General features: G+C 43.0%; 1 protein-coding gene and 2 non-coding genes across 3 annotated transcripts in view; all 3 read right to left on the reverse strand.

Annotated features, from left to right (window-relative positions):
* LOC117805425 (plexin-B2-like) overlaps positions 1-6784 on the reverse strand; it is a 316173-nt gene extending 309389 nt beyond the window's left edge. The window contains exon 1 of the mRNA XM_034674154.1: positions 6250-6784. The gene's annotated coding sequence lies outside the window, so the exon portion shown is untranslated. The remainder of the gene's footprint in view (positions 1-6249) is intronic.
* A 9171-nt stretch (positions 6785-15955) lies between these two features.
* Positions 15956-16065, reverse strand: trnal-caa. The gene is made up of 2 exons: positions 16028-16065; positions 15956-16001 (listed from the first exon to the last, which is right to left on the reverse strand). It is a non-coding gene; the product is annotated as a tRNA-Leu (tRNA).
* Positions 16066-18697: 2632 nt separating this feature from the next.
* On the reverse strand, positions 18698-18808 carry trnal-caa. Its single transcript has 2 exons — positions 18771-18808; positions 18698-18743 (listed from the first exon to the last, which is right to left on the reverse strand). It is a non-coding gene; the product is annotated as a tRNA-Leu (tRNA).
* Positions 18809-20925: the final 2117 nt, after the last annotated feature.

Consider the following 20925-nt stretch of genomic DNA (forward strand, 5'->3'; position numbering starts at 1 on the left):
ATCTCAGAATTCTGATTTTTTTTCCAAGAACTCTGAAAGTTCTGACATTAGTTCTGGAATTCAATTCACAGTTCTGGGATTAATTTTGCCCAAACAGATAAACAAACAAATAAATAAACATCCTGATGAGTCAGAGTTCTTAGAAAAGAGTTCTGATTCTGAGACAGAATTTTGACTTCAATCTCAGAATTCTGAATTTTTTTCAAGAACTCTGAAAGTTCTGACATTAGTTCTGGAATTCTGGAATTTTTATGTCAGAGTTCCCAGATTAATGCTATCCCAAACAGATAAACAAATAAATAAATAAACATCCTGATGAGTCAGAGTTCTTAGAACAGAGTTGGAATTATAGGACTAAAAGCAGAACTTCGACTTCAATGTCAAGAGTTCTGACTTTTTTTTCTAAGAATTCTGAGAGTTCTTATATTGATTCTCAGAATTTGGGAATTTTTTCAGAGAACAAAAGGTGAGCCAAACAAACAAACAAACAAATAAATAAACAAATAAATAAATAAATAAATCTCCAGATGAGTCAGAGTTCTTAGGAACAACTTGGGATTCTTGAGACTAAAGGTAGAATTCTGACTGTTTCTTAAGAATGAGAGTTCTTACACTAACTCTAGAATTCTGGAATGTATGTCAGAATTCAGGGAATATAAATTAGCCCAAACAAACAAACAGATTAATAAACAAATAAATAAATATCCAGATGAGTCAGAATTTTAACTTTAATCTTAGAATCCTAAAATAAAATGTCAGAGCTCATCAAACAGTCAAAACTCTGAGATAAAAACCCGAACCCTGACTTCTGAAACAAAGTCATGTTTCTGAGAGGAAGTTAGAATATTGACCTTAAACTGAGAATTCTGAGAAAACAGTCAAAATCTTAAAAAAGGTCAGACCCTTAAAATAAAAATTGGTCCTCACCCTTTTCTGTTTTATTGATTTATAAAGCTTATCATCAGTTTTTTCCTCCTCTCACTCCCTTCTACAAACTCCTGACACGAACAGTTCCAGATAACACGACTCACATTAATCACCACTTCCACTGAAACACACGTTAGTTTCTCTTCTCCCTCCTGACTGTGGAAACAGATCATACCTCCACCCTGTGAGTTCATATCATACTGTAATGTCTTCTTTCATGTCACCTTTTCCCGGTCATGTTATTTCATGAGTGAAAAGATCATTTTTGTGATGTCTGATTTTTAAATTTCAGTATTTCAAACAATGCATATGCATGAAGGTGAGGGATCACTGAGCTCTGTGTTGAACAGCCCGTCCCTGCTGCTGTGTGACAGCATCTCTCTCTGTTTGTAATCTGTGATCATCGTCTGCGTGCAAATTAAAAGCACAGTGTTGGAGATAAAACCGTGAGGAACAGATGGACGCCATGCTCTCGCCACTGACCGTCTGCTGTCTGCTGCAGAGCTGGCTCAGGGTTTCCTGCAGCATGTGTCCGGCCACTTTGTCCGTCTGGCAGCAGAGAAAGTTTCAGTCTGAGATGTTTGTGTGGATTCTTGGCGGCTTCGTCCCTGCAGGTTTTGCATATTTTGGACTCATCAGAGTTTTACAGTTTAAAATGTGAAGCAGACTTTGTTTTCTGTCTTTTTGAAGCTTGTGAGAGTTAATGCTCGACAGCAGCCCACGTCCCCGTCTTCATTGGATCCGTGTGGCTGTTTTTAGTCCAAACCTTCTGCAGCTCCTGTGTGGAAACTTCAAAATAATTATCTCCACTCCTAACCTCAAAGTCTGAAATCAAATTACTCTTCTTCAGAACTTGGCAGAGGCAGAAAGTGAAGACAGAGAGAGAGAGAGGAGAGCTCGTGAAAGAATTGGCTGCTGTGCGTGTTGTGGTGATTTAAAACAGGAAGAGAGCGCCAGCACTCAGAGGTCAGAGGTCAAAGAGGCTGAGGTCATGAATGTGGAGTCGCAGGGATGTTCACACACTTTCATCTGCACATTCATCACAGCGACTGTTTGGTTTGTTGAGTGTGTTTGATGTGTTTATGGGATGAAAGAGTTTACTCTCTCCTCGATTGTTGGCAGGAGATTTGATTTGCAGCTTTTACTTATTTACATGTTTGTGTTTGACAGTTCGTGCTTCAGGATGACGATGATGGGAACACTTTGTTTTGTTTGTACGAGGCTTGTAAGTATCCCACGTTTCGCTGGTCTCTGCTCAGAGTGAAGAGGTGCATTTAGACCCAAGAGTCCCAGGGTCTTTAAGACCCCAGAACTACTTTCCCCTGAACTAAAAGGTTCCCTTTGCCCCCATTGTTGTCTGCAGGTAGATTGTGTAAATCAGGCCAGTGACGTATGGAGAAAAAAAAGTAAATGCACTACACCACCAGACCAGTAGAGGGCAGTAACACAAAGAAGAATGCCATTCATCACAGATGACACCATAGAAGCAGACGGACAGGCAGGTATCATTCTGAGCAACACAACAGTTAGCCTGTTAGCATGAAGAGACTCAGCTGGTCTGTTTTAGATGGTGCTATATTTCATCACAGATGGATTCACTGAATCAACACGTGAGAGGAGATAAGCACGAGTAGCAAAGACGTTTCAACACGACTTTAAAATCCTTTTGAACTCAAAAAGCCGTGATCGCAGAGATCGGCCGGTGTTTTGGTTTAAACGGCGACCCTGTTATCTGGAGACTCTCAGCCGGATGCATCCCTCATAAACGTCTTTAGACCATCATTAAATATCTGATGAGGATATTTTGAAATCTTAATAAAAACTAAACTAGTTTGCATTCCCAGGAACTCCCTCTGTGTTTCAACAGCTGTGTAAACTCCACAAACACTGACACGTTCAGCTGAAGGTCTCCAGTTTACAGGGTCACCTTTAAAAGCGGAACACCGGGAGGAGAGACGCAGAATTCACGGTGGGCTGAGAGAAGACTACTGTTACAAGCTGCTAAATCAAGAGAATCACAGCTTCTTCTTTTGAAAAGTACACACACATACAAAAAAGATAGAACAAATAAAAACTAATGAAAGAAAGAGAAATCAAGAGAATCACAGATGTGTGTGATGTTATTGTGGACGGAGGGAGGAATAAAAACACTGAGGTTAATCTACCAATCAGAAACCTTCAGCATTGCAGGCCCCGCCCCCTGAAAGTCCCGGGACCTTTGAAAAGTGCTACCCCCCTAGCAGGGGCTTTATAGGGGGGAGATGATCTACCCCTGAACTAAATTTAGACCCTGGGTCCACTGGTTGAAATGCACATAGTCCCTCTAGTCTAAAAACGCCTCAGGTCTTTGAGGAACTCACAGAATGTAGGCGAACCTGCACCACGGTCACTCAGTTAAAGCTCCTGTAAGGAATTTTTAGCTTGTTGTGCAACAAACTGAAATTAACATGAGTTACAAAATCAAACAAGACCATCAGAGACATGATCAATTATTTCTTTATAGTTGATTATTATTGCTGCAGAAGAGTCGCTGTCAGATGAACCTAACCCACACATAATGAAAGTTCCTTACTGTAGCTTTAAACTCAAATGTAATCCCATCAACCAGACGTCATTATTGAATTAACCTCAGCACTTTTCCAAACTAAATTGAATTATTCACATTCTCCCTTCACTAGTCATGGGTTGGTTTGTCACATAATACCAACCCACTTCTCCCCTTGTTTATTTACTATTTAAAAGTCCTCACTCTGATTTCATTCAGACTTTCCTGACGCCCTCGGGGGAAACTCGACTACATAACTTTGTAAAGACAAACAGCCATGTGACCGAGCCGCCTGCATTCCACTCAAACAGGTTCCTAACAGTCTCACTGTACAGGCTGCATTAATGAGCGCCTCAAACAACACGCCGGGCGCATTTCTCAGGAAGACTTGTGGTCAAGAAACAAAAAGACAAAATCCTTTGAAGGTCGGAGAAGCCTCATTGGTTGGTTTAAACTCTGGTGGGAGGAGCTTAAGAGCAAGATTATGACAAGGTGACATATTCAAGGATGTTTTTTATTCCTGATGTGAGCTTAAAATACTCACTTCTCAACAAAACACAAGGAGAGTGTTTCAGGAGTGGTTTGTTCAACATTTCCAGCCCTGTCCGAGTTTCCTCACAACATCTGAGTCCATCTAATCCGGCTAAATCCGGCCTGACTGAGCCGTCAGAGTAAAGTCCAGTTAGAAACAAACAGAGAAGAGGAAGCTAACATGCAGTGCTACCAACGCCTCGTTAAACTCCCGACCTTCACGGACCCTGAATGCACCACGAAGACGTTACTTCCCCTGGTGGATTCACTGCCCTTGCTGTAAATGATAAACCTGTGAGTCCGTCCTCTGTGAGGATCAGGGCTTATAAAAACAATTAACTTCCTTTTGCCTCCAAGAAATATTTGTACAACTTCCCCAAGAACGTCACGCTCTGTTTCATACTCAGGAGATAATGCAGAGGAGCGTTCGGTTGATCCCTCAGGCTTCAACGTAAAGAACAGCTCAGTGCTAACTCAGGAGATAGTGTGTGTGGAAGGAAGCACGTGTTCACCCAGCTGCTAGCAAAACATGAAAACAGATTCACAGACGAGCTTTTCTAAAGAGAGAGGAGAACTTTTGAACTATTGATTGCTGTAAGAAAACATGAGACCTGCTGCTTTACAGACAGAAATAATTGAACAAGCAGCAGCAGCAGCAGCAACAACGTGCTCCAGGACAAAGTTCATAACTCACTCTGACTCTGCAGGCTTGAATCTGCAGAGATTTCACCTTAAAGTAATGTTTGCACACCCTATATGTGAGTCTGTGAGTGTTTCCAGCATCACTGTCACACAAAACATGATGCTAAACTTCCAAACTGCAGTTTGAAGCAAGTTTAGTTGCTTTCCTCTCAAGTCTTAAAGCCATGCTTGCACATAAAACACCTGAGATGTGAAAGTTTCCAGCGTTTATCCAAACTGTAGTAAATGAAAGTTGACAATGAACCGCTCAAGCAGCCTTGAAACTGCGTGCTCGAGTGCTCTTAGCAGCTTTCTCGCCATAACATCAAACAACCTGAGTTTAAACAGAGCGGTGTGGCTGCAGCCATCATGGTTTTATGGCCCCAGAGCTCAAGGTGCAGCTTGGAGGCTATTCTAATCCATTAACTGGCACCATGGGCAATTACCTCCCCTTCATGTGCAGCAATGCTCACAAGCAGATGGCCAATGGCACAGTGTTTTTTCCAGATTCATACTTCCACACATGAGGAGGGGGGTTAATGTGTTTTAATGACCTCTGAAGCCAAAGATTTGACTAAGTAGAATCATTATCTTGCTGCTTTTTTAACGATGCAAGCACTTCTGATCAATACAGCCATCAGAAAACATCTGTTTCCACCCGCTGAATGTGTGCAGAGTTAGAGACAGATCTCACTGACACCACCTGAGAGCTTTAAAGTCTCCCTCTAACTTCCAATTATCCTCCCCGGGATTGGTATGGATTTAATGGGGGGAATCAATAAAAGATAATGGTTTTGTACAGCTGTTATAAAAAGCCAGAATGTGAAGTTAACTCGGGGAGAAGTCAGCCCAGTCTGGAATACATTATAGAAGCCGTGTCACCCACTCAACAGGATCAGCCCACTTGCTGGGGCTCCAGATGTTCTGTGCATTGATTAGTCCCCAACACATTCCACTGTCTCTCCCTTATGAACCAAACCCTGCGTAAAAATCAAGGAATCCAGTGTGGCTGCTTGAATCTGCTGTGATTGGAGCTTTAAAACATGTGAAACCATCAGGTATGACTGAGCAGAAGCCTGTCTTCACTTCGGCGTTCATGCAAAACACATAGCAGCAGTGTTTTTAAAGTTATGACACACTTGGTTCCAAAACACCACCGCCCCTCAGCCAGCAGCGTGAGACTCGTTTGTCGAATCAGATGCTCAGATGCTGCTTCTCATGTGAAGCAAATCAGCTTTCCTTCAATATGGAGTCAACAACATGCACGCCGAATGACTCACACTTTAATTTCCTCTCCAGACATTTCAACATGTGCCACATTGTGCCAAAGGATTGCGTAAAAGTCCTTCAAATGTGAAAGATGAGGTTTCCAAAAGGGAGTCTGGTTCAGCGTCCAGTAATCAAGCGAGAAGGCAAACAAGCTGATAAGGAATCACGAGCACCTTACGAAGCTGGTCCAAACCTCCCCCCCCCTAAAGCTTTTCCTGTTGTTCTAAGCTTTTGGAACCTCAGCTGGAAACATGCGCGTGTTTAAAGCAGAGAGTAAAGATGATTACGCAGCTCACCTCAGCGCTGAGTCTCTGTCTCTCTCTGGAGTTTGGTGTCTGAATGTATTCCCCCAAAAAAAGTTAGACATGAAAAGTCGTCATCTGTGAGGCAGTAGTGCGTTGAAAAGGAAAAATAAAAGTTCCCAGGTTTACATCCTGACAGGAGGAGAGAGGAGGAGAGGAGGACTGGAGTCTGGATCAGCGCGTAAAGTTTAGTTCCCACAGAACACGGAGACTCGTGGAGACTCGTCCTTCCCACGCCCAGGAACCCGGACAACTACATGCCCAGCTCAGGTGTAATAATTCATGACACACACACACACTCTCTCACACACACACATACACTCATACGCACTCACACACTCCTGTTCTGATGTGTGTGTTTTCTGTATCCAGTCAGAGCGCACACACACATTCAGCCGGATCTCCAGGAGCTCTGCTGCAAACGGCGCGAGACGCAACCAGAGAGGGGAGAATCAGGATCAGGGTTTTTTTCTCTCCCATCTCCTCCTCTTCCTCCTCCTCCTCCTCCTCCCCAATCCTAACCCCCAATGCCTGTAGGCTTGCGTCAAGGCAGCAGGAGAGGGACGCGTTGACACAGGAAGTCTGGTGGGGTGACCTTCAAAATAAAAGCTGCATTATTATGAAATAGAAAAATGAAGATACACAACTTGTCATGAGTACAGAAGCCCAAAGTGGACATGAAATAATCTAAAAATATATACAACAATCTTTAGTTAACATGAATTGACTTATTTAACTCTGTTGGTGTTACTTTGCTGTGGTCACCATGTCTAATGAAGGAACCACTCACTCTATGGATATGCAACAGCCTCCATTGTTGTAACAAATATTGGCATTTACATACTAAACCCTAGATTTACAAAAATCCTAGTTTTAAAAATGCATTTTGATGAGTCATATTCTACATTTTTTATTTCCTGCTTACAAGAAATGCTGCAGAAAAAGTCAACATGTTACAAAAGCAACAACACAAAGTTAAATGGACAACAGGTAACTTTATTAAATTTGCAACGATACAGGATTAAAAGAGTAGTTGTTGTATGAGCAATTCACCTTTTTCAGCTACATTTCATGCAATTTGCACACATATATGTTGTTTTTTTTACTCTTCATACTGTAGTTAGAGGATCAGACTTTTGACTTTGGCTTGTATCAAACGTCTCAAGAGTCAGATTATGACAGAAGTGTAAAAGCACAGCTGCTGAATTAAGTGGATTTTGTTCTGGATGGCACAGACCGAGATATTCCACTGCACTATTAGTCTGTACATATTACAGTCATGCCTATTTGTTGTTCTATTTCTGTTTATAGTTGATGTTATTATTATTATATTTATATTTTTATTTGTTTGCCTTATTCTTATGCCTTGTACAAAGAGAGCACAGTTTACTAAAGTCAAATTCCTTGTGTGTTCAAGCATACCTGGCCAATAAAGCTGATTCTGATTCTGATTCTTTGCAATCTTACCAGCATTTAAAATACAGAGAAACAGGCGTAGATTTGCCCTGATGGATAAATTGTGCGCCCATGAAGCGGTTGGCCTGGGTTTATTAATGAATAATAATAAAAATACAGAGAAACAAAGAGAAATGAACTAACAATTGCTTAAGTTCAAACATAAAACCATGAGATTTTAAAGCATGAAGCAGCTTAAAATCCATCTGACTCCATAGAAAAATGAGTCCACTTTTTACCCTGAAAACATCTACTTTTGAAATATAGGAAATAGTGCAGTCATAGCATAAGTATCATCCGCCTCCCCACACCCAACCTGTCTGACCTCAACAACAGAGCCATCACACGCAGAGCACGCACTATAACACTGGACCCCCAACACCCCCTCTACTCAGTCTTCACACTACTCCCCTCCGGTCGCAGGTACAGATCCCCTTCGGTGTGTTTATATGTGTCCGGTGTGCATATTTGTGTCCAGTGTGTTCATATGTGTTTGGTGTGTTTTATATGTGCCCAGTGTGTGCATATGTGTCTGGTGTGTATATTTGTGGGATGCGGGGCACCATTGCTGTGAGGCTGGGTGGATGGTTATGGTTATTGTGTTCATACATGTATTCCTGTACAGACGGTGGCAACAAATCTCCTTATTAAGGACAAATAAAGATCTATCTATCTATCTAAGTAACATATACTTGTATGCTGTCTTTGACACAAACAAACAAACAAATAAATAAATGTAACCTAATTTATTATGATTATGTTCATCTGCACTCTGACTTAGACACATTCATTTATGTCCTCTCATGATACTTTTGAACTTTTCTTTGTATGTTTCTATATTAATGGCCCTTACCATCTTGTTGTTAAGTACCAGTGTTCCAATCACCACGACAAAACCCTTGTGTGTGCGAGTTCACCTGGCAATAAAGCTTTCTTAAATCCTGAATCTTGAAATAGAAACAGCCAAGAACGGTGCAACAACTTTTAAATTGAGCTTTACTTTTATACTGTATTCACAGTTCTCCATAACTTCATAAAATAATCTGATTAAAGATGTTTTAACTTCTATCAAATTACAGATTTCTACTCTGTGTGTTGGAGAAACTCTACTTTCACCGGACTTTTATTTTGAAATTGAAACCAGGAAGCTTGACTGTGTGTTGTTTCTGGCTGTATAGAGGCAGACTGAACTCTGTCCCATGGGTTAAAATTGAAGGCCATTTAAGAATTACTCTAAACAGTGAAAAACATCATGGGTGTTAAAATATAGTTCTCATATTTCATAAAGAGCGTCATTGAGAAAAAGAAGCTGAAGAAGAAGAGAGCTCTGTAAATCTGTGACAGAGAAACTAACTGCTGCTTCCTCTCCAACAGATGTTACACGTGCTGCAGTCTAATCCGTGCTTTAGATTAAACCCAGTTTTTAACTAGATTACGGACTCTTTAATTTACATAATAATAATATATTCAGACCCCCTGTGGAGATATTAATTGGATTCATATTTGATTGAATCTCTACATTTTCTGTCTGGTGTTGTTCCGTCACTTTAAGTTGAAGGAATCAGAAATCTGCAGAGGTCTGGGAGAGCGGTCGCGCTGTCAAGCCCAGTTAAGCGTGCAGTCACCCCCGCTGCTAATTCGAGGGCTTGGCGGGATACAATGGAGGCTTTGTTGTTGGAGAATTTGTCTGAGAAGTAATCCTTGACACTGGGCCATTCAGGGGCCTAACCTTTTGTTTCATAAGGCTACTGCATGTTACAGTCAGCAGCGCGGCGTTACTACAACTTAAAGTCGAGCACGTTTCCCTCCGTGACAGCAGTGATGGATGTGAGGAGGAAGGCTGAGTGGACGTGTGAGGGTCTGTGTTTGAGGGATGTTTGGGTATCATGAGGTCAAAGGTCGCGGGGGAATGAAGCCTTGTTACACGCTAACACACTTTTACTTTTTTAAGAGGGTTTAAACTTTAAACAGTTTGTTTCTGTTCACTCAAATAAAGTTTTAAAAAGTGTAAACATAAATGGAACTTTGTCGTCTGTTTAAAAAAAATAACTTTATTGAAATAAAAAATAAAGAAAATGTCTGTGAAATTATTTCAGACATATTTTGTGTATTTTGGATCTAATATTAATCTTTAAATTTTTTTCTGAGTCTATCTTTCACCACTAGATGGCAGCACCTGAGACCTGTGTGTCCAAATGATTCATGTCTGGCATCATGGCGATGCTGATGCTAACGGCATTAGCAATGGCCATGGCGATGTCAACGGCAATGGATATCAGTATAGCGATGGTGATAGCAATGACAATGCCGATGGCTATGGTTGTGCTGATGGCGATGGTGTTGGCAAAAGTGATGGTGATGGCGTTGGCGTTGCTAATGGTGATGGATATGAATATGGCGATGGCAATGGTGAGAACAGTGGTGATGGTTGTGTTGAAGGCAACAGAGTTGGCGTTGATGATGGTGATGGCGAGTGTTTGAACAGTGATGATAGATGTGCTGATGGCGATGGCTAGGAACATGGCGGTGATGATAGCAATGGCAATAGTGATGTTGATGGTGATGGTTGTGCTGAGGCCGATGGCGTTGGCAATGATGATGGTAGGGATGTGATGGTGATGGCGATGGTTATGGCGATGGCGATGGCGTTGGCGTTGGCGTTAGTGATGGGGATGGCGATGGTGATGGTGATTGGTGATGGTGATGGGTTGCTAATGGTGATGGATATGAATATTGCGATGGCATAGGTGAGAACAGTGGTGATGGCGATGGCGATGGCGATGGCGTTGCTAATGGTGATGGATATGAATACCCATATTCATATCCTTGGCAATGGTGAGAATGGTGGAGGATGGCGATGGCGATGGCGACGGCGATGGCGTTGGCGTTAGTGATGGGGATGGTGATGGTGATGGTGATGGCGTTGGCGTTGGCGTTGGCGTTGGCGTTGGCGTTAGTGATGGGGATGGTGATGGTGATGGCGTTAGTGATGGCGATGGCGATGGCGTTGGCGTTAGTGATGGGGATGGTGATGGTGATGGCGTTAGTGATGGCGATGGCGATGGCGTTGGCGTTAGTGATGGGGATGGTGATGGTGATGGCGTTGCTAATGGTGATGGATATGAATATGGCGATGGCATAGGTGAGAACAGTGGTGATGGTGATGGTGATGGTGATGGCGATGGCGTTGGCGTTAGTAATGGGGATGGTGATGGTGATGGCGATGGCGTTGCTAATGGTGATGGATATGAATATGGCGATGGCATAGGTGAGAACAGTGGTGATGGTGATGGTGATGGTGTTGGCGTTGGCGTTGGCGTTGGCGTTAGTAATGGGGATGGTGATGGTGATGGCGATGGCGTTGCTAATGGTGATGGATATGAATATGGCGATGGCATAGGTGAGAACAGTGGTGATGGTGATGGTGATGGTGTTGGCGTTGGCGTTGGCGTTGGCGTTGGTGATGGGGATGGTGATGGCGATGGCGTTGGCGTTGGTGATGGGGATGGGGATGGTGATGACGTTTGTGTTGCTAATGGTGATGGATATGAATATGGCGATGGCATAGGTGAGAACAGGGGTGATGATGATGGTGATGGCGATGGTGATGACTATGAATATGGTGATGATCATGGCAATGGGAATAAAGATGACCATGGTGATGGCACCAGTGGCGATGGCAGTGGTGATGATGATGATGATGGCAATAGCGATAGCAATGGCGATGGCGATGTTGATTGTAATGGCATTGACAGTTGTGAAGGCGATGGCGATGCAGATGGCGATAGTGATTGGGATAAAGATGACAATGACGTTGATGATGGTTAAAGTGGGTCCATAAAAACAAAACTAACACCACAAAAAAAGAATATACTCAACCAAAGCTTCTTAAAATATTTATTTTTAAAGTAAACTTACAAACCAGTTTCAAAAAGCTCACACAAGAAGGGAAATGTGTGTCCAATGAGCCCCTCACATATCTCTGATCCTCTTCTGATTCAAAGCGCCCGCCCCTCCTCTCCTAACATATGTGTTATTTACAGAATCAACACCAGGACATATGGTTGATCCCATCGTTTGGATCTGTTTATGGCAAACTGCACATTCTGTGTTTTCAGGAGGAAGTGGTGATTTCATATTAGGGTTAGATTAGTTCAGATTAGGTTGGATTAGAGGGCAATGTTAATCTCCTGTGGGAAAACACATTTTCCAACAAAGCGACTCAGAAAACAGAAAATAGATGCTGGATTCAAAATATGTGACAAATAAAGAAATAAGAACATTAAATCTATTTTAAAGGATTAGAAGCTGAAAGAGGGACCGGTCTCAAACACAGACTGGAGTGTTTATAGGGTGTTAGGGTCAGGGTTAACTTTAAAATACATTTAAAATCACAACAAGGTTAGAAAATTGGAAACACTGACTCAAGCTTACTTTAGATCAACTTAGAAGAAGCAGAGATGTGGATCTGGGTCAAGCTTTCAGCCTCCTTAGAAGAATACTGGTCCATAATTGGTCCAACTGTATCTAAAAGTAGTATGGGAGGTAGAGCCTTCAGTTATCAGGCCCCTCTCCTTTGGAATCATCTACCAGTCAGTGTCCGGGAGGCAGACACCCTCTCTACTTTTAAGAGTAGGCTTCAAACTTTCCTTTTTGACAAAGCTTATAGTTAGAGCTGGATCAGGCTTGGACCAGGTCTTAGTTATGCTGCTATAGGCTTAGACTGACACACTGGGATCCTGTCTTTCCCTCTCTCTCCTCTCTCTGCCTGTCTCTCACTTTAACTCTTCCTGTCCCATTAAAGTTACTAACCATAGACCTTTCTGGAGTCCCTGAGCTCCCTTGTCTCGTAGGTTCCTCTGGATCTCAACTACTACTATCCGTCTCCCTACTATCATCTCTCTCTCTCTCTTCATCTCCCTCTATCCCTCTCTCCAACACGGTCTCAGCAGATGTGTGTCTAACATGAGTCTGGTCCTGCTGGAGGTTTCTGCCTGTTAAAGGAAGATAGATTTCCCCTTTGGATTAAACAAAAACCTGGAACATGTTAACACTTATTAATGAAACACAGGCTGGTTATGAATGTTGAGCTTGTCCATATGAACACACACACACACACACACACACACACACACACACACACACACACACACACACACACACACACACACACACACACACACACAGTCCAGGTGGAAGTGCCCCTGTGTGTCAGTCATGTTGGACTGATAGACTCATTAAGTGCCTGAATCTCTGACAGGCTAACTGGCTAACTGACTGATCAATCTGCTTCCTGGTCGGCTGACGATCTGTCTCTCTGCCCGTCTGACTGGTTAATTATCTCCCCTGTGTTTATGAGTGTGTGTGTGTGTGTGTGTGTGTGTGTGTGTGTGTGTGTGTGTGTGTGTGTGTGTGTGTGTGTGTGTGTGTGTGTTTGACTTGCTGCCTCTGTGAATGTCTGGATGGTTTGCAGGGTTCACTGGTTAGCTAAATGAGCTGTAAAATACAGCGCTGGAATTAGCAGCCTGTGTGTGTGTGTGTGTGTGTGTGTGTGTGTGTGTGTGTGTGTGTGTGTTGTTGTTGTTTACTCCTCAAACAGAGCACATGCAGATACTCTCATGCATGCTCACGTGCACACTCTGATGTGTTTCAGTGACTCTCTGCAGCCTGTCGATACACACTGAGTGGACCTGGTTTCCATGGGGACACAGATAAACACACTGACATGTTCCTTTCTGGTTCTGGACTCATCAAAGCTTGTAGCCAACGGACGCCATCTTTGAAGTGGGGTTAGCGTCCAGGATTGTTGCTTTGTTGCTGTGATGAATGGTTAAGGTTATGGTCCCGGGTCTCTAGTTCAGCCTAGTGCTTAAACCACATGCCGCATGTACAGAGGTGAGATCTGTCAAAGCAGGCAGCTGGGGTTCAGGTCTGACTCTTTGCTCTTTGGCCCCATGTCAACCCCCCACTCTCTCTCCCCCATGTTTTCACTCCATCCAACATCCAATCCAACAAGTTCTACTTCAAAAGATCTGATTCTCACTTCACACCCTAATCCTAACTTTAGGGTTGGGGTTAGGATTAGGGTTAGGGTTAGGGTTAGGATTAGGATTAGGGTTAGGATTAGGGTTAGGGTTAGGATTAGGATTAGGGTTAGGGTTAGGATTAGGATTAGGGTTAGGGTTAGGATTAGGATTAGGGTTAGGATTAGGGTTAGGGTTAGGGTTAGGATTAGGATTAGGGTTAGGGTTAGGGTTAGGATTAGGATTAGGGTTAGGGTTAGGGTTAGGGTTGGGGTTAGGATTAGGGTTAGGATTAGGGTTAGGATTAGGATTAGGGTTAGGATTAGGGTTAGGGTTAGGGTTAGGATTAGGATTAGGGTTAGGGTTAGGGTTAGGGTTGGGGTTAGGATTAGGGTTAGGATTAGGGTTAGGGTTAGGGTTAGGGTTAGGGTTAGGGTTTAGGGTTAGGGTTAGGGTTAGGGTTAGGGTTAGGGTTAGGGTTTGGGTTAGGGTTAGGGTTAGGGTTTGGGTTAGGGTTAGGGTTAGGGTTGGGATTAGGGTTAGGGTTAGGGTTAGGGTTAGGGTTGGGGTTAGGGTTAGGGTTGGGGTTAGGGTTAGGGTTAGGGTTAGGGTTGGGATTAGGGTTAGGGTTAGGGTTAGGGTTAGGGTTAGGGTTGGGGTTAGGGTTAGGGTTGGGGTTAGGGTTAGGGTTAGGGTTAGGATTAGGGTTAGGGTTGGGGTTAGGGTTAGGGTTAGGATTAGGGTTAGGGTTAGGGTTAGGGTTAGGGTTAGGGTTGGGGTTAGGGTTAGGGTTAGGGTTAGGGTTAGGGTTAGGATTAGGGTTAGGGTTAGGGTTAGGGTTAGGATTAGGGTTAGGGTTAGGATTAGGGTTAGGGTTAGGGTTAGGGTTAGGGTTAGGGTTGGGGTTGGGGTTAGGGTTAGGGTTAGGGTTGGGGTTAGGGTTAGGGTTAGGGTTAGGGTTGGGGTTAGGGTTAGGGTTAGGGTTGGGGTTAGGGTTAGGGTTAGGGTTAGGGTTGGGGTTAGGGTTAGGGTTGGGGTTAGGGTTAGGGTTAGGGTTAGGGTTAGGGTTAGGGTTGGGGTTAGGGTTAGGGTTAGGGTTAGGGTTAGGATTAGGGTTAGGGTTGGGGTTAGGGTTAGGGTTAGAACCAGAAACTCATGCAAACCGAACCAGAACCGAACCGAACCAGGACCGAACCTGAACCGGACCAGAACAAACCCGAACCGATCGAACTCGAACCTGAACCCGAACCCGAACCGAACCCGAACTGAACCCGAACCAAACCAGAACCGAACAAGAACCAAACCGAACCAGAACCAGAACAGAACCAAACCAGAACCAAACCAGAACCAAAGCAGAACCGAACCGAACCCGAACCAGACCCGAACCAGAACCGAACCAGAAAAGAACCGAACCGATCCAGAACCGAACCAGAACCGAACCAGAACCGAACCCGAACCCGAACCGAACCGAACCGAACCAGAACCGAACCAGAACCGAACCAGAACCAGGATCGAACCCGAACCGGACCAGGAGTGAACCAGGATCAAAACAGAACCGAACCAGAACCAACACAAGTAATCAGAACCAGAACCAAACTGGATCAAACATTATTAATGTCCTCAGCTTGGATGGTCTGATCCGGTTTCTCCTCTCAGTGAGTATTTGCCCGGTCTTTGAGAAGAACCCTAACCCTAACCCTCTCAGAAGGAACAGATGAAGCCACGATACACAGCCTCCCCTCCATCACCTGGATCCTATATCCTCACATGTGATTGGCCGCATGGCCGCCATGCTGACCAATCAAAACAAAGTTCTGCTGTGAGCAGAGCTGGGGCTGAGCACTGAGAGAGCTAAACAGGGACAGGAACAAACTGGGAGCCGGCTCTCTCTGGATGTGAGCCGGCTCTTCTGATTCACTATAAAGCAGTTATGAGGGGGGCCTTGGACTATCTTCTCACCTGTAAGGGGTCCCTGGCTCCAAAAAGTTTGAGAAGCCCTGCTTTAGACCACTCAGCCTTTCAGACAGTCACAGGCTGCTTACTGAGTACAGACGCTGTTTTTCTGTGTTTTTATTATTGCCAAAACTCCTTGATGTAGATATCGTTCCAAACGGCAGAATTTCTCTTGACGTCAGTGGCTCTGTGACTTTTCCTCTTTGGGTTATGATGAATCCAAAGTTGTCCAAAAGTTTGATTTCATTTCAGAGGTTGTAGAAAAATGTTGTCAGGAGTGGGATTTGAACCCACGCCTCCATGTGGAGACCAGAAGTCCCTTTGTTAGGAAGGAGTCTAACCTTGAGTCTGGCGCCTTAGACCGCTCGGCCATCCTGACAGACAAGAAGAAGCATCACTCCATCCAGTCTGGACCTTAAGGAAGTAGAGTCATCCTGTTGGACAGTTACCAAAGTTTCATCATCATTTCTTTGAAAGCATCAACTTTAGCCCGAGCCAGAAAACGATTGTGCTTTTAAAGAGAATCAGAATAAAGGGTTAAGAAGCTCGTCCCTCATGTTATGCAAACTATTCCAGCTTTAGTCTGAATCTCACATCTTCATCCTCTCTTTTAAAGAAGTCAAGTCTAAACTCACGGACGTCCGCTCGCTCTGAAGGAGGAGAAAGTCAACTCATCTTTGTTTGAAGTCGACTTCATCCTTCTTGTTGTTTCTACAGATGTGTCGTCCCTCCCCTCCACTCATTCAGCCTTAATCCCATCTGTGTTCAGTCAAAGCCTGATGTTGACCCGTGACCTTTGACCCCCAGTGCCTGGTGAACTCTTCACATACCAGAATGTCTGGTCAGCCAACCGTGGATGACTTATTCCTGCCCGCTGCTCATCTTCCTTTTCTTCACTTTAATTTACTCAGAATTCAACTCAACTAGACTTTATTTATATAAATAACTTTCACACATTCAAGCATGAAGCTCAGAGTGATTCACAAAATACAGACAGAAAATAACAACAAGAGGTGAAATGATACAAGGCTGAAACAAGATAGAGGGAAGTAATGAAAAATACTTAGAAATACAATAAAATCATTACAATAAAATAAATAAAATAAATCAGATGAATATCAGAAAATAAAATACAATAATTACAATAAAATAAATCAGAAAAATATCAGAAAAATAAAATAAATCATGACAATAAAAGCAATAAAATAATATAGGAAAATATTAGAAAAATAAAATAATATCCTTACAATAAAACAAATAAAGTTAGATCAGAGAAATGCCATAGGAATACAAAATCACAACAATACAAAAATAAAATAAAATCAGAAAAATAGAAAATAAGATAAAATATATACAATAAAATCAATAAATTAAAATCAGATAAAATTCTTGAAAAATTGAATAAAATGAAAATAAAATATCATTCAGTTAAGTAGAATAAAATCTAAAAAAATGATAGTTTATCTTAATGTAAATTGTATATTTCACATTGTTGCTGATTGATTCCAACCTTGAAAATGTTTCTTTTTTGTGTATGCATTTACTTGTTTGTTTTGTATCTGTCTATAAGAAAATTCAAATTAAAAAAAGTATAAAAAATAAAAAATAAAAATGATGCTTAAACAATGATTATTATTGTAATAATGCAGCCGAGTGCTCAAAACAAATGACTCCAAATCAAATGCCAGATTAAAAAGGTAAGTCTGAAGTTAACACCCAGAGAGTTCAGAGTTTAGGTGAACATGTGAGAGAGACATGAGGAACACTTTAAAGTAATGCTGCTGAGAAAAATGAAAAGGGCAGAAAATCAAGAGACAGGTTTGCTCCTAAATTTCTCCTAGATTTCAAATGATCCTGAATCATTTAATCAATATCCATCCATCCATCCATGGGGGTCATGGGGGGCTGGATCCTGTCCCAGCTGTCAGCGAGAGTCTATCACACCTCAGAGCAATTTAACCTTGTGAGATTGTTTCAGACTGTGGGAGGAAGAAGGAAGAACCTGGAGGGAAAACTTTCAAACTGTGCACAGAAAAGCACCTTCCCTTCTAGGGATTTGAACCAGAAACCTTCACCTCATGAGGCAGCTGTGCTGACCACTGCACCACCATGCAGGCCTGATAACATCCAGTGATATAAAATAAACTGTTTAACCATTGTTTTAATAGAAATCATGATTTCAACAGGAGAATAAAATGTTCCACAGATTTCAGAGAGACTCCCTCAGGAAGGAGAAGAGTCCCCGTGTCCAAATATATATATATAGAAGGTGTTTCTGTCTGCCGTGATTTGAATATGTATTGCAGGAAAATGTCAAAATAAAGTATGTCTGACTCCGCCTGCACCGACCCTTCAGCTGCTGCATCCTAACAAATGTATTTTAAGCAGCCGGGCATTATTCAAACCCACAGACCCTTATTTGAAATTCTAGCAGCGGCAGTAGCAAAGTTTCCAACAACAACACAGCAGCTGGTATGTCTGACTGAATGTATGTGCACGAAACAATACCCAGGACATTTGGAAAGCTGCATTCTGTGCAGAGCGGGGGACCGTGTTTCTGAGAGGGAATATTTAATTTTTATTTCCAGAGTGCGATGGGAGTGCAAATCAACTCTGTGAGCAAAGTTAGTTTGTTTGTGTCTTTGAGTTAAAGCCTCAGCTCAAGGTGAGACTTTCTTCCTTCTGAAGGAGAGATCAACACAAACTTCCTCTTTCTCATGAAGGGTTCCATTCCAAAGGTGAAGCTACATCCTTTCTTTATCAGGAGAGCTTAAGGGTTAGCATCCTCACTTGATCTGTTTGGTCTGTGACTCACATTACTGAAGAGAGTTTGACAACTATGAGTCTTCACAACTTGTGATTTGAGGCTTCTGTGTCCTGCAATGTAGAAAACTTGGATTTTTAAGACAAAGAGGTCAATAATCAAATGTTTTTATCATCCAAAAACAACACTTTAAACCAAGTTTCTCTCTTGATTACAGGTGACATAATCTTACAACTTTTAAAGCTCATGTCAGGAGTGGGATTTGAACCCACGCCTCCATTCGGAGACCAGAAGTCCCTTTAGTTCAGGAAGGATCCACCCTTGAGTCTGGCGCCTTAGACCGCTCGGCCATCCTGACACGCTGATGCTGAATGTGAGGAGAGTCAGTCTTAAATGTCCGGAGCCTCTTCAAAGGTTACCAGAGATTTCAGCATGTGCTTCATGAATTCATACCTTTAACTGTTAGTCCTTGATCAGTTATGGAGAGAAGGTAAACTCTGAGATTACAGAAGAAGAAGAAGAAAAGTGAAGCTCTGATAGAGTGTGCAGCAGGAGAGGGATTTGAACCCATGTCTGTGTTCACAGACCAGAAGTGTGAGTCAAGCCTTACACCACTAAGCTATGCAGACAGCAACTAAGAAGCCTATCCACCCTTCATTCTGTCAGTGCATGAATCCTTCCATCCATCTACCGTCCTTCTATCTGTCTATCCATCTTTTCATTGAAACAATCTATGATTCTTATTCATCTCTGAATCGATCCACTGACTCGACCTACAACAACTCAGTAACCATCCATCTGTTTATCCATCATCTATCTATCCATCTATCAGTCCATCCATAGTTCAATCAATCATCCATCCAGCCATCTATGGATCCATCCATCCATCCATCCATCCATCCATCCATCCATCCATCCATCCATCCATCCATCCATCCATCCATCCATCCATCCATCCATCCATCCAGCCATCAATCCATCCATCCATCCGTCCATCCATCTGTGGATCCATCCATCCATCCATCCGTCCATCCATCCATCCATCCATCCATCAATCCATCCATCCATCCATCCATCCATCCATCCATCCATCCATCCATCCATCCATCCATCCATCCATCCATCCATCCATCCATCTGTGGATCCATCCATCCATCCATCCATCCATCCATCCATCCATCCATCCATCCATCCATCCATCCATCCATCCATCCATCCATCTGTGGATCCATCCATCCATCCATCCATCCATCCATCCATCCATTCATCCATTCATCCATCCATCCATCCATCCATCCATCCATCCAGCCAGCCAGCCAGCCAGCCAGCCAGCCAGCCAGCCAACCATCCATCCATCCATCCATCCATCCATCCATCCATCCATCCATCCATCTGTGGATCCATCCATCCATCCATCCATCCATCCATCCATCCATCCATCCATCCATCCATCCATCCATCCATCCATCCATCCATCCATCCATCTGTGGATCCATCCATCCATCCATCCATCCATCCATCCATCCATCCATCCATCCATCCATCCATCTATTCTTAAGTCCCTCCATCATTTTATTCATCCACACTCATCCATTCACCCATCTGCCAATCAATCATCTATCTCTCCATCCATCCATCTATCCGTCCATTTATCCATCCATGGGTATTCAAACAGCTCATTATTACGTTCCCCACAGGTGTGTGTGTGTGTGTGTGTGTGTGTGTGTGTGTGTGTGTGTGTGTGTGTGTGTGTGTGTGTGTGTGTTTGTCAGAGGGTGTGTGTATCTTAGATAGAGAGATGTCAGATGTGAATGATTTATGAGTATGTAAATGAGAAAGCTGAACTGTTGAAGGACAGTGAAGAGCAAAACTGCACACACACACACACACACACACACACGCACACACACACACACACGCACACACACACAATATTCTGCTCTGTCAAAGCTGCCAATCTAGGACTCCGTTTATTCTCCATTTCAAATTTACAATAAACATTAGCAGTTTCTAGCAGCAATAAGAATTATCATAATCTAAACGATGTGTTTACATAAAGACGGCCGGACAGACTGAGGCAGAATTTAAATCAGCTGATCTCCAGAAAACACTGAAATACAGACACAAGAAAGATCTCAGAAGAGCAGGAGCACGGAGGCTGAAACTCTCCAGCTGCAGAGTGAGAGGCTGAAACCGTACACAGACGCTCTGTTCAGGACACAAGAGAAATGTCCTAACCAATACAAGATACATCTGAGACTGAGAGTTACATATAAATCATTATAAATACGTCTGCACGGAGAGGAATAACTGCATCTCAGCCCTGGAGACCGTCCTCAGGGTCAAACACTCAGAGAAGTGAGCCCTTTGTGCCGGGACGTTCAATGGACGGCGTGTAAAGGACGCATTCATAGAAGAGAAAACATTCATCGCTACGAGGCAGCCTAAAGACACAAACTGTACTATACAGTGCAA

This window comes from Notolabrus celidotus, chromosome 21, assembly GCF_009762535.1.
Source record: "Notolabrus celidotus isolate fNotCel1 chromosome 21, fNotCel1.pri, whole genome shotgun sequence".
Classification (NCBI taxonomy): Eukaryota; Metazoa; Chordata; class Actinopteri; order Labriformes; family Labridae; genus Notolabrus; species Notolabrus celidotus.